Below are 19,258 nucleotides of genomic sequence, written 5' to 3' on the forward strand. Positions count from 1 at the left end.
CAGATTCTGTTGAGGATATACCGGAAAACAAAGGGCCATTATCATCTCTCACCCATCGAATATTTTCCACATATCTGTCAGTATTTCCAGCAGTCATTCCTGGATTTCTTTGCACAGATTCTAAATGTAATCTCTCCAACTTCCCTAAAAGGAATTCCTCCATAAAATAGAACTTCTGGTTAATTTCTTTATTCATCTTCTCACTGTCCTGCATACACAAATTCCTTGAAGTACTTTGCTGATCCCCGACGGATTCTATCCTTGCCTTCACGGTGTCCAATTCATTCATCACTTTTCGTCTGTCTACTTCCCTGACTTCTTCTATCTTATTTAGTGCATCTCTCCCTTCATCAATCTGTTTTAACAAATCACATCGCACAACTTCCAATTCTTCTTTGTTTTCTTGTCTTCTGTCTTCTATTACTTTCATCATTTCATTTTTATCTTCTTTCCGCTCATCCTCAATCTTCTTCATCAATTCTTCTCGGTCTGCTTTCATTCTCGTCATCATTTCCTCCTTATCATTCCTAAATACCTCCTCTAAGTTTCTGAAAGCTACTTTAGTTTCGTTTCTTCCGTCTTCAATAATCTTCATCAACTCCTTCTTATCCTCTTTCCGTCCTTCTTCAATCATCTTCCTTAATTCATTCTTATCTTCTTTCCTTCCTTCTTCAATGATCTTCCTTAATTCATTCTTATCTTCTATCCTTCCTTCTTCCATTTTCTCAAACCTCTTTATCATTTCATTCTGATCTTCTTTCCTTCCTTCTTCAATGATCTTCCTTAATTCATTCTTATCTTCTAGCCTTCCTTCTTCCATTTTCTCAAACCTCTTTATCATTTCATTCTGATCTTCTTTCCTTCCTTCTTCAATGATCTTCCTTAATTCATTCTTATCTTCTAGCCTTCCTTCTTCCATTTTCTCAAACCTCTTTATCATTTCATTCTGATCTTCTTTCCTTTCTTCTTCAATTCTCCTTAACCATCCACAAAGTACCTCCATATTTAAAGTAGCACTATCCGATTTGCAATTTTTACAAACTAAGTCACCATCAGGAAGAAATTCTCTGGATATTGGCAAATTTGCACACCCTAAATGGAAATACGCCTCGCATTTCCTGCACTGAAATATTTCGTCCAAGGGCTTATCTTTATCATCACAACAACTCAATTTATCCATTTTCTTCTTGCTCTGACTTCTCAAAATTCTCCTACTCATACTTTGATACCTCTGCAAAATCAATCACATGACTTACATCTATGTGTTATCAGACTTTGTAACGCTCGACAATTTCCTCATGACTTCACACTGCACAAAACACACGTTTTTTCACACGATATTACAGTTACATTTATCCTTTTACATCATCGGAGCCTTCACGTTGGTCGCCAAATTTACCTGTGACGTTCCTTTCTGGTGTTCGCCACTGGATCACGGATCACTACGTCACGGTAGCTACCCAATCTCCCTGTGCGGCAGAGTTATGAGACTCTCCTTAATGTTATGCTAAACTGAGCATTCTCAGGACGTAACGATTTGAAAAAGAAATAGTTTTTTGCTATTTTACAAATTTAATAACCCATTTTACCTTTAAACAATCACTGCAAAATAACAACAATATTCACAAACGCCATCACATATCAATTAAGTTGCGGTTTTTCCTTTAAAACAGTGTTTTTCACAAAATTAACATCATCTCACGCAACTCAACTTACTTTTTCCTTTTCACGCACTGTTGTCCCCGCAATGGAATCAATAAAAGATTGGACAGTTCTACAAATGTTTATAAACCGAAAATGACTTCCGCTTCCGATATTGCGTGTAACAAATTTACAGCAAAAATTACAAATTTAAATCAACACAAACAACAGTATTGAAACTAACAAATAAATCAAACAGATTTCTGTGAAATTAACAGAAAACAAATAACATATTACATATCGCCAAAATAGACAAGGCTACATTAAGTTTCAACTTGGCAATAGAAACTTGATCGAATTTTCGATAGCTCTTTCTGTGTATGGGTTTGGGTTTTTTTACAATGTATATAGCTATAGCTACTGTTTCTAAATTACGAGTAAATGCTATGATTTAATGGCCTAGGTTAGAACAAATATTCTAAGATAAACACGCTTCCAAAAGTTAAGCACACGATGGTAAAATCAACAAAAGTGGAAAAGTAAATCTTTGATGAACACAAAATTGCAAATGAAGGTAGCAAATGTGTTTATGCATTAAAGAAAACAAGGAATGTGTACAAAGATGAAAAAAATACCTTTCGTAAGTTATATGATGACGTCACATTTGGGCCAGTAACATAATGATGTTTAAAGGCAAACAAACCAAACAAAACTTACAGTAATATGGTTTGTGACCACCCCGACCTTCACACAAACTTTACAACGATTTTCCATGCTTTCAATGAGGGGATCAACCATCGCAGATGCGAACAATGGCCATTAGGGCAGTTTCCAACTCTCTGAGACTGGCTGGAGGAGGTTAACATGCAGAGACAGTCCGCCCGAGGGCATCCCAAAGGTTTTCAATGGGAGTAAGGTCGGGGGAATACGCCGGTCACTCCATACGAGAAATTCCCTCACTTTCCAGGTACTCGTCAACGATATTGGCTCGATGGGGACGGGCATTATCGTCCATAAGGAGGAAATCAGGATCCACTGCCGCAGCGTAGAATCTCACAATGGGGCCTAGGACTTCATCCCGATACTGCGCAGCTGTCACAGAATCGCCTTTAAAGATGTGCAGCTCGGTGCGGTATCCCATAGAAAATCCAGCTCACATCATGACGCTGACACCTCTGAATGCGTGATGTTCAATGATGTTCTTGACCTGATTGCGTGTGCCTCGTTCTCTCCATACCCTTGCACGCTTATCGTCTGATTCCAGGGCAAATCTGAGACAGTTCAATTGACATGTTGACGACACCACTTTAATCTTGCCCCTCTGGCTTGGACAGTTAGTGCAACACTAACACGTGGTACTGGGGTGTATAATCCCTTCATGTGGAGTCTTCGGTGCACAGTACTGGTAGATATTGTCTTGCCAAGTACAGTGGGATCCATGAGTATTACCGTGCAAATTGTCCATCACCATGTTCGTGAACTTTATTTGACCCCAATAACAGCTTCAAGAATTAAAATAAAACTCAAAACAAGCTGTTGACAACTTCTGCACCGGCATATATAAAAATCCATCGCTTAAAAACACACAGAATGTAAGAGAAAAATTAATGAAAATAGTCATGGACAATTTGCACGGTAATACTCATGGATCCCACTGTACCACTGCAACCATGGATGTAACAGTTGTGGAGGTCGCTCCTCGATTCCGCTTGGATACTATAACAATATAGCGATCATCAGCGGGGGCGGTAACCCTTGAACGACCGGGCACAGGTCTCCGGACAACTATTTGACTTGTTTGGAATTGTTCCCATAATCGAGAAATTACGGAATGATCAACGCCAAAGAAAAAAGCAACATCTTTGATTGACTGTCCTGCTTCAATGCGTCCGACAGCACGCCAGCGCTCACTATCTGTCCTTCGTCTTCTTTCAGCCATAGAAACACGAATATTATCATAAATAAATCTACAAAAGTTATAAACACTTCATATCAGCTTTGAAATGCACCTCAAACCCCTCGCTTTTATGCTATTTCAAGAGCACAGATTAAGCACCTAGGTACAGATGATTCACTCTCTGCTTACAAAAAGGAAGCTACACATAAAAAGTGACATCTACATCCGGAGTGATTTTGAGCCACTCAAAGTCAAATACGCTTTCGAAAATTTGCATTGCGTGCTTAACTTTTGGAAGGCAGTGTATTTGGCACTGCAAGTCAATAATTTAGTTTACTAACTGGTAACATGTGCAAATTTGCATACCGACCAAAATGAAACCGCTAATTGGCCCCTGAGTAGGCATTACCCCCATCATAATTCACACAGTTGTCGCCTCTCTGACATAAAAATATTAGCGACAATCAGTTTTCATTTTTCTTTTTGTTTGATGTCCAGTGGAGTTACATTGCACAGTGTCTCGGATCCCACTTTAAACTATAGGCCCTGCCCCGATTAGCCTAGCTATGCACAAAGTAAACTTAGAACAACACTTCAAACATAAACAAATCTGTCTGTGCTTTAAGGAACAAATCTCGGTATCGCCCTATTTCGACACTACAAGCCCTCGAACAACGGAATTTTATACTAACTATAAGTGCAACGTGGCACAGGATTTGCAATTGCTTGGGGAATTGGGGTGGTTGCAGAAAGTGCCTTGCCCCTCTAAAGTCGGAGCCTATTAGCACAAGAAAGTATAAATTTGGTTTAGGTAAGTTTTTTCAAATATCGTATAAAAGTCTCGAACGAGCCGAAGGTCTAGAACACTCTCAGTCGTTCCGACCTCACAATCGAAGGTCTCGGGTTCGAGTCCCAGCCTGGGCAGTGCCGGATCTATTAACCGTAAAACGCCGCAGTGCGCGGGGAGGGGGCGAGGATAAGCAAGCCTTTAGGGGGCCCTTGGCATGCCATTTACATACTAAATTGATTGAGTTGGTGTTTTTAAGTCCACTTTATGCACAATAAGGCTAATTGAGACAGAACATACAGTTTAAAGTGAGATCCGAACCACTATGTGCTTCCACTGGGTATCGAACCACGGGACTCCATTTCCATACTTAAATATGTGTATGTTAAACAATAAATATAGTAATTTGTCTAGAATTTGTGTAGAACAAAGAAGAAAGACCATCTATTGTTAGGTAAAGTATTTGTGATTAATTTTAAGTTGATGAACATGCAGTAGTTTTCAGTTAATACCATTTAATGCTCCATACCACAAACTAAACATGAATTTATTTCTAACTGCAAGTGTTTCTTCCCTAGCTTTGTGGTGTGGGACTACCACTTGAGATTGTACAGAGTGTACCAAAAGTCCCATTACCCCTCCTCCCTTTGAATTGTAGGCAAACATGCAAATTGTTATTTTAACAGCATGTGTATGATAAGAGGATGGTATACCATTAAATCAGACCAATGACCACCATTTACTCCAGAGGATCTGTGTGCACACCGCCATTTTCATTGCGCAGTATTATTCGCCTCCAGGTGCGATGTGAAATCCTCCGTAACATGGCTGGCGTGAGGGAAGCAAACGCACTGCGAACAGCTTCTTGAAGTTCCTCAGTTGTCTGATAACGATTATGGGCAACTTTCTGTTTGATGTGCCCCCATAGCGCATTATCACAAGATGCAGTGGCGTGGCGTGGGATTTTTAAAAGTGTTACCGGTTATCAGTAGGACTTGGGCGCCTCCCCACCTCACTCCCCCCCCCCCCAATGTCTTCCAAGTAGTTCATATAATATTAATCTGGCACGTCTGCAATTCAATACTAGATTTTGGTAAAGTTATTAATCAGGAAAAAAATGTTGACATAAGGACTGAAGTGAAATCGTAAACATTGGTTTTTGACACAATAATACGTAATTTGATACAGAAACATCGAAGGCTACTTATAGAGCAGATCAATCCGACGAAAATAGTTATATGATGCTGTGGTCCCAGGTTCGAATCCGTGCTTGGGCGTGGACGTTTGTGATGTCTATTCATCCATATCATCACTCATCCCCATCTTCGCAAATTAGCCAAAAGTGGCACAAGCGAAGCAAAATCAATCAAATCAAATCAAAAAAGTTCTATGATGCTGTCATAAAGTGAAGTTTTTCATTTGAATTTGAATTTTTAGGTGCGTCATGGTCATGGTCCATGTTATCCACACCTGAATCCCACACTTTTTTTCACCCGAAAATAGAGTACATGGCCAACAAAAGAGTTTCGACAACTGCGCACATCCACATAACCACGGATAGTCGTTATACCACGAAACATTGAAATGTCTGCAATATCCAGCAGACGACTTGGTTTTTAAATCGTTCAAAATAGGCTTTGGCCTCCCTTTCGCCACAATTTCGCTTTTTTCTGCAAAAGAACGAACCAAAAGATTTCTTCAAAATATCTTCTATCGCACAATTACACACACTGTTCAGATAGGATGAACCCGCCACCTAGGAACTCGGAGCAAGCTCCATTCCGCTTGTTAATTAATTGACAATGCCCGAAAACAACATAAAGACGAAAGACCATAGACATACAAACCGTTGTTTACTTTTGTAACACGTGAAGCACCCTCCTTGCCCCCTCCCCTCTCAGCATCGGCGCTTCCCCAATATTTCCTTCGGAACCTGCAAGAAGTCCAGTTCTACTACTGTTGCCATCTTAGTTCTTTTGAAACCAGATTTGCCCAAATCGCGAAACATTTTCGTTTCAAAGAAGACGTATGTAGAGTAGATGTAGTCTTCATCTGTTTCCTAACTACTCCCACTCCCATGTTTCGCTAAATCCACTGAAATCTCATTTCTGACACCACTACTATTTCGTATATTTAATTCCCTGGCTACCATTAAGGGTTTCGCTTTATAGGATAATCGTAATCGTGACTATGAGGATGCATACCCATCCCTCTCCTCTCCTTCTCGCTCACGATGCCGAAGAAGGACAAAGAGGACTTTCGTAATCGCTGATATTTAGAGCAAATACAAAATATCACTTGGTAGTTTGCTTTTCCCCCAGTGTGATTAGATTTTTTTAAATTTTGATTTGGCGATTTAAGTCCACTAATGCACAGTAATGTTAATCGGGACAGTTTAAAGTGGGATCCGAACCACTTGTGCCTCCACCGGGTATCGAACCCGGGATCCCTTGATTACAAGGCGGCGACGCTACCACTGCGCCATCGTTCCCCAGTGTGACTGGACACCTTTGTAACGACCGCCATGTTAGGCAGATTTCAGTTGTATATTGCCATTTATTTTATTCGTATACTTTCAAGTTAAGAATTTGGATTAAATTATTTATACTTAATTGTTTTCATAATTCATATATATATTTACGTTTTATCTTATATTATTCGCGTATTTTTGCAATATTTATTCAGAATTTATAGGCTAATAATTATCCCAAATAATATATGCAACGTTTTCATTGTTTTTCAAGCACAAGTTAAATACATTTGTTTTTAATATCGATTTTTGTTCAACAATGTACAAGATTGAAGTAATTTATCTTCGTTATAAACTAAATCTTTATTTAATCGTTTTTATGTGCAAGGGCAAATATGATTTATTTGATAAAATCAGTTTAGTTATTTCTATATAGTTTAATATTGTAATATTATAGCAAAGTATTTCTCCCTCGTTTTCAATAAAATATCGTTTTCCTATTGGCTGTTTATGTTAGGAGTGGGGGAACCACGCTTCGTGTTTTTGGCGATGTAAAAACTTCCACGTTGGCATTTTTAATTGTTGCCAACCCTAACTTTAGCTTACTATCGCTAATTAACATTGATGTGTTATATAAATTATCAGTTTTTCTTGTGTTATTTTATGTTATGAGTTTGTATTGTAAGTTAGAACAATCTGTTATGCTGCGCCTCGCGCTTGAGGTAGGGAGTTGAGGTCTTGCTATTAACTGTGAAGGCGGTGCGCGGACTTTCGTGTTAAATAATTTGCTTGTCACTGCCTGCGAGCGTGCATGACCCAACAAATTATAACTTTTAACTTGTGCGAATCAGTATGTACGCGCGCGATTCGTGATTAAAGATTTTGGACATTTTAATTATAAAGTATTTGGAATTTTATTTACTGTCACGTGTCGCAATTCGGTGGTTTCCTTCCTGGAGGAAGGGTGGATCGTCTTACTCCCGATCCCTGGGTGAGAACTGGTGCTCCCAACTGACCAGCCGTAGCAAGGAGTGGTGTGTAGCCAATTCGGATCTCCATACCCTGGAGTTACGAGTGGTGGCACGTTGCATTGCATTTGTGGCGCCGCAACGTGGGGCATTGCACCTTCAGAGTAACATAGACCCGATTAGGCGACTTAGCTGTTTTCTGTCAATTGAATATGACAACACTGATCTGTATCCGGTAAGGATCACCGGCAACTGCAGCGGCTAAACAGTCATGCCAATAACCCGCCTCCTCCTCCCGCCGTAACAGTCTTTGACGCGACGGAAAGTATTCCTTGGGTGGTCTCAGGGCCCTTTCCTCATGTTGCCTGAGGAGGGTACCGGATCAGTCCTCCTCTTCGCTTTTGCCGGTGTCAGAAAAAAATGTCAGTCTGCAATGTTCACTTCACGACAATATTACCAGTTTATGTATGTAATAATATTTTAAGACAGGTTCTTCAATTCTTTATATTTTGGTGTTACCTGCGGTAACAGCGGCCATGCACGCCACGCCTCTGACAAGATGTCAGATCTGGACTTCGGGGTGGCGATCCTCGTCCAATCCATTTGTCTCTGAACACATCATTGAGGTATTATCTTACACGTATCGTGGTGCCCCATCCTGTTGGAACCAGATTCGACCAAGAAGACCCAAACGTTCCAATTCCGGTACAAACCAGTCTCGCAACATGGAGAAATACGTAACATGATTCATTGCAAAGAAATATGGACCAATCACCTGTGTAGCAGACATTGCAGCCCATATCATCACATGAGGTGGGTTCATTTCAAGTGTTTCGAAAGTCTCCAGTAATCGCGCACAGGCCTCACGTCGATTCTCCAAGTCATTATCACTCAACTCGTTAATGAACGAGGGTCTGTATGTTTTTGAGGATAAATCTTTACTCATGTGTCGTTTTAATGTCGTTAGTGGAACATTCAGTTCCTGTAATCGCTTTCGTAGTGACTTTATCGGCGAACGTTCAACTGATGCTGCAACTTCAGCGCATGTTTCTGCTCTTGCTGTTGGTCTTCCCAACCTGTTTCCCATCTTAGGATTGTGGGTTTCAGCGGTGCGGTTCTAAGAAATCTAATGTTAAAATCATTCTGGATCTCTCTCAATGCTTTCCCAGTGTGCGGTCGTTCATGAGCCCATATGGCAATTCTCTGTTCCAGAGTGTAATTTGACTCATCGGCCATTGTTGTCACGAGGGAATATCACCTGCAACGGAAAAATATAGTTAGTACAGAGTTAAGGGGAGTAAAGGGACTTTTGGTGCACCCTGTACTGTACGTACACATAAGTTAAGAGGTGCAACAGGTCTGACTAAAGTTTATTTTACTTCGTTTTCTTGCTAATTTTGGCTAATCGCGAAGATGAGGATGAGTGATGATATGATGGTATTGATGAAGGGACATTAACAGGGAACACCCACACCCAGGTTGGGATTCGAAACCGGGACCCCTGGAGTCGTAACGCGCTGTGCTATCCACTTTGCCAAGGTGGTCGGCAGGAAAACCCGTGGGTAGAACAAAATTACTATTTACTTTGGAGATCCTCATCAAACCTAATTTGCTTGTCTAACCACCACTGCATACGAAACCCAACTCATGACGAACTGATAGCAAAAGCAGAGCAATTACAGAAATACAGATATTGGGCCATCATTCTCAGCTGAACTGCTCTCTTGTCAATTACTTCAGTCTGTCCTCTGGCCGTTGATATCTTATTCTATGCGATCGGAAGTTTGATATTCCCAAGAGAACAAATCAAATAATACTTTCATAAGCATAATGCATTTCTCTTTGCCTCCTACGGTCATCCTGGCAGTGTTGCCAAACCTGATGCGCATAAGAGAGTTAAATTTCACCGTAAATGGAGTAAAAACTTTCAATGAACTAGATTTAAGAAACTGGATAAAGTACCTCTTAGGGTAATTTATGGTGTCAAATGAGTGGGGGCGGGGGGCGCTGTTATTACTGTTAGCTTTTAAAGTGATGGCAATTTATTCTTAGTTTTTCAACGTCTAGATCCGGCGGCATCACCCATCTCAATAATTCACCGATAGTCGTGTGAAATGAAAAATAAAGGATTCCCGGATAACAATATTACGTCCTCTTCACGTCAGCCAATACGCTATAAAAAAGTAGCTGGGGAGATAAGAGGGGGTGGGGCGACGAAGCAAATATAACAATATCACGTGCAAAATGTATAATTATGGCAAAAATTGGTCTATGTAAGCCGGAGCCAGTGACGACACCATAGTGGTGCAAGGAGGCGTGCGCCTCAGTTCACAGCAAAACGAGTGCACGAAAAAGCTAGTCCTGGCTCAAAAAGAGCTAAGTTGGCAACAGTGCTCTAGCCGCCGCAGAGAGGACGGCCACGAGGAAATTTTTCCCTCATGCCCTTAATCAGCTCTCAAGCGTGACTTATCAAAAGTTTCATTTGTACACGATTTTGTAGAACTTCTGTGAGAAGTACAATGCAATTCTACCTACTAACTCTCCATTGACCTTCGTGACGGAGTGGTTATCAGAGCGCGCTACGACGACAGGGGTAACGGGTTCGAATCCCGGCCTGGACATAGGTGTTCTTTGCGAATGTCCCTTCATCAATCCTGATCGTCGCGATTAGCCAAACGTGGAAGAGGAGCGACGCTAAATAACAAATAGTAAGTATCGGTTTCTTCTCGATTTTACGAGACTTCCTCGCTCTCGGTATCGTCTAGACAAGTCTTAGTACCATGTCTATTACTTGTTTTAGCGCTTCAACTACAAGAAGCACTTTATAATGTTGTTCGATATTTCTTTATTATCTTGGTGAGTTTCAATTCACATTTAATTTCACTGTCAATTTTATAGTCAGTTGTTTTGTGAGCGAATGGGTGTGGAAAGTACGAAATGACATTTTCTTCATAAGTTGACACAGGAGGATGGTGCTCCCCCCCCTCCCCCACATATCCCTTGCAGGACGCAACATGGTGACGACATCAGAAGAAATGAGTGGGGAGGCAAAAGTGGGTGGTAATATTTTGTAAGGGCAGTCACATTAAGTAGATACCTGAATCGAATACAGAAATGTATATTTTGACTGAAGGCTTTAATCTACTCTTTCTTTGCGGAGGGGGAGTTCCCCCTTCCCCTCTCGGGCACCGTGACTGCAGAGCATTCATTCATTCATTCAAAGAACCACATATAGACTCTTCTCATGCGTTTTAGTGAAGTGACGTTGATAGAAAAATCTATTACGAAAATATACGTAAAAGATCACAGCACCTTCAGAATATTCACTTGAATTTCAACCACGCTACGTAGCCATCGATTGGTTGTTAGTTTCCTTTTGTGAGAGTGGTCCCGGCGTCGATAACCTATGGGAGCCGCAACATTTCGGTACTGGGGTAGTTGATTCCATCCCAACCACCAACAGGAAAAAATAATTTGCTCACCTGAAGACGAGAGAAGAATTGCTCTCGCCAAACGCAGTGGGGACATTCCAGTGTTACGTGTGCGACACTTTACATGCAAAAGTTAACGTTCTACACGTAAAATCGGATTAAAATATTCATAATGAACAGAACAGATTTCATGAAACTATGATGTACTTTATGGTGTCAACTTTTTTTAAAAAAACTCTAGTATGATGACATGGGCTGAATGCATGAGAAGCATTAACAAAAGTGCGTTACTTGTGTAACGCTGTAAAAATGTAACGAATTTTGACTTCATTTGTCTGTGAGCATAAAGGCTGCAGATTCTACTACCGGATTAAAAATTATAGATACTCGAGTTTGGGCTTCAATTAAACATTAACCAGTAGACCTACAATAACACGAGTTACATCAAAATTTAGCTTATTCAATTCTGCATTAATCTATGCTAACCAATTGTTTTTCGAGTATGCCTTCTATTTTTTATCGTCGTGAAAACAAAAAAGGGCCTTTTTTTTTAGTTTTGCAATCGATCGCTAATTTTGAAATTCTGTAAATCAAAAACGGGTTGTCCGATCGTTGTGAAATTTTAGTAGGGTGCAGGCAGAAAGGTTTTAAACACGATTGTTAATTTTCAGGTTTTCAAAATTTCTCAATAAACAGTTTTTAGCATTTTTGCGAAACAATGTTTTCTTAGTATTGGGTAGTCCTACAAATACAATATTGGTCTTGTTTTGAAGCTCTTTGAATCGGTTTTTAAAATGCATTATCATTGTCAATTCACATTGCGAAACCTATTCTGTACAGAATTTTGTTCAATGGAGCAAAGCTGTACTATTAGAGGAAATAAACGATTTCACGAATCTTGGCGGCAAAAATTTACCTTAAAAATTAAAAAAAAATATATAATATCTCGAAAACGGTGCATTGTACACAAAAAGTGAAGATAACCAAAATGAAAGAACAGAAAATTTGCTAAATTATGTTTGTTATTTGATAGAGCTACTATAAATCTTAATTGAATTAGAAAGATTCGAAAATTTTCTTTAATTTCTAGAATTATGGTACAAGTTGGTTTCCGACACATAAAACATCAAATATGTAAGAAACTATGTAAGTACGTCCTAACGTTACTGAACCAAATTATGACCTCCTCTAGAGATTGGTTTTTGTTTCGTTGCTATAGTCAGGAGTTCAGAAACTATGTAGTTCAATGCAGAGTCATGTGTTTCCCTAAATTTACGTGTTCCACTTCCTATTATATTGGTGGGAACGTAATATGTTGTTTTCTGCAGTGTTTCGTTCTCTTGCGTCTGTTATGTGTTTTTGTGGTTAAAAATGTATACACAAAGTAGCGGTGATTAGGTGTCTAAACTGAGGGAGTGTGGGGGGGGGGGGTGAGGGGCAAGGACCGTTTACTTTCTGCTTACTGCAATTAGATAGAATCTTATTTAAAATGTAATTCGGGCACATGATTTTGGGTCAAATCCACTGGTAGACTAGGTTTAACATTAAGAGACCATAATGTGGGGACAAAAAGTGTGTACGGGGGGGAGGGGGACTGTTTCCCATGGTCCCCAACCCTAAACGCCGCCGCCAAACTAATATGATACGCTAAAATACGGTTCTAAACCGGTCACTTTGCCTTAGAGTCCATTGCAGAATTTTTCGTAGATGCTTGGTGCTAATATGTTAAATATCATCATTTCTTCTACATACAGACGTGCAATTGTAACACAGGTGTTGCCCCTGATGCAGCAACATGAGAACATATGGGTAACCGATTCAAGATGTAAACTCCACTTCCAAATACGCTCGGCTATCATGAAATTTTCAAGAATATCGAGCATCCTAATGTATTGCAGCCACATAGCAGCTGTATCCTGTTATCTTTCAGAGTTGAACCAAAGGTAGATAAAGATTTTTCAGCACCTCAGAGCTTGAACTTACATTAGCGTCTACTTCTGAAATGAGCAGGCCAACGATTATTCAACGTCTGAGAAGTATGTTCATTTACAATATACTTTGCTTCTTCAAGTAGCGTGTGCATAAACTATGAAATGATTCCTTGTGCCTCTGGCTATGGCTTTTCCGGATTGATTTGATTTGTTTTAGTTTATATTACGTCGCTTTTCTGCCACTTTTGGCTAATCATGAAGATGAGGACTGAAGATGATATTGTGAGATGGATGAAGGGACAATATGGACACCACGAGCCCCACAGAGGATTATACTGACTGTGAATCCAGACCCTAGAGTCTCGCTAGTCTTCAAAATGCAGTCAGTCCAAGGTGTACTACTTTGAAGTGAGGGGCTTTTCCGGTGATCATATAGGTTATCATAGGTTTGACAGTATCACCTCCGAAATTATCTCAAGGATTTGTTCAAGGTCTGAATCTTCCATTAGATAACCAATACATCTCAGGAAACTCATGTTTCAAAGGACTATGTACGTTCTCGTATATGTTTGTGATTCATCCTTATTTTCGTCATACTACTTGTTCCTCTGACTGTGGCTTTTTCGGATTGATTTGATTCGTTTTAGTTTATATTACGTCGTTTTTCTGCCACTTTTGGCTAATCACGAAGACAAGGATGGATGAATGGGCAATCACAAACACACATGGACGACACAACACAAGTCCGTCTGTGGTAAGTCCTGCGGCAAATAATTGAAAAAGGTGATCATCCAGGGAAACCCGCGATTTTCAGATATGCATTCAATCCACATTGCGCTATATTTTTGGCAATCAAAGAGGTAAATCACACAAACATAAATCACATTTGATCAACCAATATTTCTGAAAGCATTCTGTATCGTAGCCAATGAGATCTTAGATAGTCCTCTGACGGAGCCTACATTAAGGCATAACTGGATATTGACCGTTGCCAGGGCAGATGCTTTCAACTGTTTCTCTCCATTAGAAAAACCGCTATGATATTCCAAAATCTGAAAAATTACATCAGCTTAGAATTCCTTCTAAACCATTGATGGAAAATTTCATGAGTTTTGCTCTCGCTGTTATCTAGATATTATCAATAGATTCGTCATTAAACTACGTAATCAATGTGTTGACAGGCAGCGATTAGGGGTGGGGGCCATGAGAAACAGTTCCCCCCTCCCCCGTACACACTTTTGTCCCCGCACTATGGTCTCTTAATGTTAAACCTCGTCTACCAGTGGATTTGACCCAAAATCATGTGACCGAATTACATCAAAATCATGTGACCGAATTACATTTTAAATACGATTCTCCCTAATTGCAGTAAGCAGAAAGTAAACGGTCCTTGCCCCCCCCCCCACACTCCCTCAGTTTAGACACCTAATCACCGCTACTTTGTGTATACATTTTTAACAACAAAAACATGTAACAGACGCAAGAGAACGAAACACTGCAGAAAACAACATATTCCGTTCCCACCAATATAATAGGAAATGGAACACGTAAATTTAGGGAAACACATGACTCTGCATTAAACTACATATCTCCTCAACTCCTATAGCCACGAAACGAAAACCAATCTCTAGAGGAGATCATAAGCTATGAATTTGGTTCAGTGACTTTAGGACGTAAATTACATAGTTTCTTACATACTTGCTCTTCTTGTGTAGGAAACCAACTTTTACGCTAGTTCTAAAAATTAAAGAAAATTTTCGAATGCTTCTAATTCAATTAAAATTTATGGCAGCTATACCAAACAAAACCATAATTTAGCAACTTTTCTGCTCTTTCATTTTGGTTATCTTCACTTTTTGTGTACAATGCACCGTTTTCGAGATATTATATATTTTTAATATTTAAGCTAAATTTTTGCCTCCATTTTCCAAGATGGCGGATTTTCCCAACATTTGGACGGTGGATTTTTAATGTATTATTCACTATACCATTCTGCATAATCTGGCACAAAATACATTTGTGTTTCAATTATTTCCGAGTAAGGCCATTTTTTTCCCCGTTCGTTTCCTGTACTATACGGGGAACGTGGCAGGCAATACGACACACAGGATGTCCGTTGAACCGTGCGGAAACTGCCGGGGGGCGCTGCGAGTCAATGCTTGCAGTGTTGCCACGTTGCAGGTACAGCTTTACTCCGCTGAATACAATTCTGTATAAAATCGGTTTAGCAATGTGGATGGGCAATGATAATGTATTTTAAATACAGCTGCAAAGAACTTCAAAATAATACCAATATTGTATTTGTAGGACTAAGAAAACGTTGTTTCGCAAAAAAGCTAAAAACTGTTTTTTGAGAAATTTTGAAAGCCTGAAAATTAATAATCGTATTTAAAACCTTTCTGCCTGCACCCTACTAAAATCTTATCGCGATCGGACAACCCGTTTTTATTTACAGAATTTCAAAATTAGCGATCGTTTGCAAAACTGAAATATAACCGGCCCTTTTTTTGTTTTCACGACGACAAAAAATAGAAGGCATACTCGAAAAAAAATTGGTTAACATAGATTAACTCAGAATTGAATGAACTCAATTTTGATGTAACTCGTTTTATTGTAGGTCTTTTGGTAAATGTTTAATTGGAGTCAAAACTCGAGTATCTATAATTTTTAATTCGGTAGTAGTAACTTTTATTGGTGATGTGTGCAAATTCACAAACGTCTGAACCTCAATCCAATTAAAAACAATAATAATTTCCATATTAATTCATTTTGTCTATTACATGGAGTAGGACCACTTTTCGTGGAATGCCCCAGTGTTAGATTTTAAATAATATAGAAGGGCTAAGCAATGGATAAATTCGAATTAACATTGCATGTCAATTCATTGTTTTGAATAGATAAACTGTGATATATATAATATGAAATCAAGAATAAAGAAATGTTTTTATCGAAACTACGAAAATAAATATTAACACTGTTATAATTCGCATATTTAGAAATGAAAGTCTAATTCTGGCACATACGGTAGTTGAATGTAAAAATGAAATTTTCTGTATAAAAAATTAACACACATAAAATTGATATTTCCATTCAAAGTATTTGGAAACATATCTTATTACTTAATTGTAATGGCCTGCGACGCCAAGGATCCCGGGTTCGAATCCCGCTCGGGCTTGGTTGTTTGTGAATGTCAATTCATCAATTTCATCATTTCATCACACATCCCCATCTTCGCAAATTAGCCAAGAGGCACAAAACGCGAAGTAAAATAAACTAATTAAATCAATCAATTAATTGTAATGGTAATAGTATTGCTATTGGATCTCGATACTCTTTAGATTTTGCTATTTTATCACGAGCTATTTGGCTAAATTAATTTCTTTATCATGACCATACCATGCAGGAATGAGATAAAAAATGATCCTAACAAATGCGAAAATCAAAATTTTATTCCTATATTTTTTTAACATAATTTGTATTCTAACAAATAAGAAAATAATGCTATCGAGACTTCTAGGAAATAAATTGTTGAAAATGGTGTGTGTTTTTGTTTGCTAAAAATGTTTGTCGAGACTCGTAGTGTCGAAACGAGATCTCAAAAAGCAAACGTTAGTAGGAGAAACTGTTCGCCTTAGTCGACATACTGTGAGATTTTGTGTGTGTTGAACAGCGACATACTCTGTATACGACATTTAAAAATATATATCTGTGATCTTTCCTGCTCAAATTTAATTTTCAGCAAGTCTCCAGTCCCCTAATAGTGATGTCTTAATATGTATCGGCTCGTCCCTTTATTGACTTCCTTCACATTCCAATGATTGGCTACAGTTTAACACAACTTCGTTCATTACTAGACCCCGGATTTTTACGTAATTTCAAAGTGCAAAATATGTACATAAATATGTAACAATATGTACATATTTAGTTACATATTCTTTTGATAATACATATTTAGGTACATGTACCTAAATATGTATTATCGAAAGAATATGTAACTAAACATGTAGTATCAAAGAATATGTAATATTAATAATAATCGATTATCCAAGCAATATCAAGATATTTATTTTATTTGAACACATTCAACATAATTTTAAGGCCATAAGTTGTTCAAATTAAAATTTGTATGAAATTTATAAACTCAAAAAGGCACAGCAAAGTGTACATATTTAAGAAACCAATTTGGTTAACTATTAATTACTTTTCACATCGCAAATTATTGTAGAATATGTAAATATGTAAGAGTTCTTTGTAACTTTCTAAATAAATTGTAGAAAAAAAAGCGTCTACAGAAAGAAGAATCGAATGAAAATACATAACTCCTATTGTACTTTTTTTCAACAAGGGAACAAACATATTTTGTATAGTTGATTTAAGTCCACTTTATGCACAGTAAGGCTAATCGGGACTGGACCTACAGTTTAAAGTGGGATCCGAACCACTATGATCCTCCACCGGGTATCGAACCCGGGACCCCTTGATTACAAGGCAAAGACGCTATCACTGCGCCATAGGGGAGGTCCAAAAACGAAACGAAAATGGAGTTTGTGTGATTTCATTTTGGGAGGTAGGTTCTTTTGGGTATTAAAATTTATGTATGTTACCAGACAGTAAACTAAACTATTGCCTTGTAGTTCTAAGTACCTTAGTTAGAACATATACGTTCTAACTAACCTAGGTCATTGAATCTTATGATAACATTTACACGTAATTTAGCTATTTACATTCTTGATTCCTTGCTCGTAGCGAACGTGCTCAGCGAACACCGGAAGGAGAAAAATTGCAGGTGCGTGCTTTTAGCGAACACACAAACTTGCCCTGTCTTGTTTGTCCTTGAAAGTGGTCAACATGCAAGTGTTGCCAGTGATATCTTATAATCATTTTGTGTTTGAAATTAGCTAAATGAAGGATCCTCAACAATTTAGGTTAACTACATGAAAGTTTTTGTTAAAATATTGATATATTTCATCTTCCTTAAAAATCAAATTCTACATAGGACATGTAAATGTTAATCAAGCTAGGTTACTTTTTGTACAAAGGACAACTTCCTAAGACATTTGTAAATGTTATTATCAATTTTCAGTTGTTCCAAAGCTGTTTTCATCCGGATGTCGATGTTCATGTAAGTCATCTTTCTTTTACCGCTAGAGACTCCAAGTTCTCCCTGCCTAGTTTGGAACATGGCTAAATCGAATGCCTACGTTGTTAGGATAGGCTAGCTATGTTTAGTTCTCTAAAGCCCGGTATCCACTTGTTGCAAACCAGCGTATGGTATCCCCGTTCCGTATCAATCATTGATACGATACGGACCCCGATTTGTCGCGTATCATCACTGCGTTCCGTATCATCCACCCTGTAGCATGATTGATACGGGAGTGCGATACGATTCACAGTCTGGTCTCAAATAACGATGAGTACACCACAGCAAGTGGCATCAGCCGCATATATTTTCATTAATTACGTTTTATCTTGTTTACGAATTTTGTTGTAGTACTCGATGTTTAGGGTCCGACAGGATTCCATATTTCTTATATGCAATAGTATTTTCCTTATTCCACTCCATACTAAAGATAATAAAGAAAATAAATTAACAATGGGACGTACTGTCATGCACAGAGCTCAATACACACTGAAGGATGATGCAACGAGGCAACGGAACGCGCGTATACCCGTCCACCCTCCCCCGCATATCGTATCCTTCCTTTGATGTGACGGAAAAAAACCCGCCAAATGAGCGCTCTGGTCCGTTGGGTATCTTTTCTCAAATTTTGAAACGGAGCTTCGCAAGTTTTTTCGAATAAATTGATACGGAACGGGGATACGATACGCTGGTTTGCAACAAGTGGATATCGGGCTTTAGACTAAATAATAATTTTTCATTGTATTTATGCTAACCTCATAGGCATTCCTCGTCTGACGTCAGAACACAAGGCAGCGAAACTGTTGTGCGATTAGGAAGACCCGATTGGAGAATGATCATGGGTGAGTCAGGTCAGGTCAAGAAGCACCAGCCACTGCGGTGTTTCTCCACGCAAGTTTGCTTATCACGGGCAACACTTGCATGCTGACCAGATTCAAGGACAAGTTTGCGTGTTCGCTAACAGCACGCACCTGCAAATCGTTCCGTAACTGT

The 19,258-nt window shown here is 38.9% G+C and overlaps 1 protein-coding gene across 2 annotated transcripts in view; it reads left to right on the plus strand.

Annotated features, from left to right (window-relative positions):
* Nucleotides 1–19,258, plus strand: part of LOC145986392 (uncharacterized) — a 130,405-nt gene that overhangs the window by 22,052 nt on the left and 89,095 nt on the right. The window lies entirely within an intron of this gene.

The sequence above is a fragment of the Lepisma saccharinum genome, chromosome 4 (genome assembly GCF_977018435.1).
Source record: "Lepisma saccharinum chromosome 4, izLepSacc3.1, whole genome shotgun sequence".
In the NCBI taxonomy this organism is placed as follows: Eukaryota; Metazoa; Arthropoda; class Insecta; order Zygentoma; family Lepismatidae; genus Lepisma; species Lepisma saccharinum.